Here is a 1,833-nt window from a genome sequence, read left to right on the forward strand (position 1 = left end):
CGTGGACGCACCGCGTAGGATTTCCCCCTTGCCGGGACAGGCTCTGCAAACCCTCGCTGTAACCGGGGCTGCCCAGCCACTGCGGGGCTGGGTGATGGTAATATATGCAAGTGGTGATGTATTTTTCTTAATCTCCATTCTCTCTCTCGTGTAGTAATGATATGATGCATTACCCTGTATTCTCCTGTTTGTTGCTTTAAGTGCACTATTCTGCTTTTTCTTACTGCATGTTTTCTGTATTACACTGTTACATTACTTGGTTATCACGAATAAAATACGCCTGCTCTTTTCACTCTGGTGTCTGAGTTTAATTGGTATCCTTAATCAGCAAAACACTGCCAAAGACAGCAAAGGTTAGACAACAGAGCTGCTCAGAATCCCTCCCAAAGGCATCCATTACTGCATCTCCTGGTTTTCTAGTGAGCCTTGTATCAGATACATTTTTATAGTGTTTTACCATTATCCATGTGTACTGTTTTTGGATGGGATGGAGTGAATTTTCTTCCAAGTCACTGGTTCGGTGTTTTGGATTTGTGAACAATATGATGTTGAACACAGGGATGTTTTAGCTATTGCTGAACAGTGCTTACACAGGATCAGGAATTTTTCAGTTTTTCACACTGCAGCAACTGGGTTGGGGGTGCGCAAGAAGCTGGAAAGGGACCCAGCTGGGTCAGGTGATCCTACTGATATCCCAGACCATACAATGTCATGCTCAGCAATACAAGCTGTGGGAAGAAGAAGGGTGGGACATTAGGAGTTATGGTCCTTGTCTTCCGAAGTAACGTTTATATGTGATGAAGCTCTGGTTTCCTGGAAATGGCTATCTGCTAGATGATGCAAAGTACTGAATCAATTCCTTATTTTCCTTTTCTTGAGCACACAGCTTTCGATTTACCTGTTAAACTATCTTTATCTTGACCCACAACTTCTCACTTTGCCCTTCTGCTTCTCTTTCTCCATCCTGCTGTGAGGGAGTGACCAAGCGGCTGTGCGGGACTGCGGGAATACAATGGAAGATCGGCAAGAAGGACTGCAAAGACACTCAAGTGACTTGCAGCTGGGGTGCCGATAAAAAAACATGTATCACACTAATTGTTTAGGTCTGTGTGCTTGATGGGTAGAATATTTGCGCTTAGATAAAACAGGCCTGTGAGAGACTCAGAGGCACCTTATTGAACATCTTTGAGATTCCTTCCTGGATGTGGGAAAGATCAAAGTGCAGTGGCAGTGGAAAAGTACGCCTGTGAAAACCCCGGATATATACAGCCAAAAGCAGCAGGCCCAAGATCTGTTCTTGCTCCTCCTTTTCCTGAGTAACAAGGCCCGAGCTCTGCAGTGCCTGCATCCCCGCTCGTGTGCCTCTGCCCGAGTGTTGCTGCAGAAATCCCTCGGGTCGTGAGGTAACGAGAATAAATTTACTCTTTGCATTTCATCCGTGAATTTGTGGTTGTTCCTGCATCCTGCCTGTGCCAGCTCACACAGGGGCTCAGCTGCATACCAGGGCTAGCCCACAATAGTGTGGTAAACCCACGTTGTTCTGATGTCAATTTGCAGAATTACCCAATCTAGAAAAATATAGAAAGACACACCCATACTGGATTTGAAGTATAAGCGAGGCTTGCCTTCCCTTGTCTCGCCCCATGTTTTCGCCTATCTAATACAGCAGGCGCAGCCAGACTTAACCGGTATTTTTCGGTTAGAGCTAAATCTGGCTGGGCCGAGATGTTTTGTCTTCGGAAGTGCCAGGGCTTCGCTGGCGGACACCGCTCTCCCGGCCGCCTAGGGATGCTCGGCTGTTCTGACGGCTGCCAGCCGGCGGGCCGGGCTAGG

The sequence above is a fragment of the Athene cunicularia genome, assembly GCF_003259725.1.
Source record: "Athene cunicularia isolate RWA chromosome Z unlocalized genomic scaffold, athCun1 chrZ_part4, whole genome shotgun sequence".
Classification (NCBI taxonomy): Eukaryota; Metazoa; Chordata; class Aves; order Strigiformes; family Strigidae; genus Athene; species Athene cunicularia.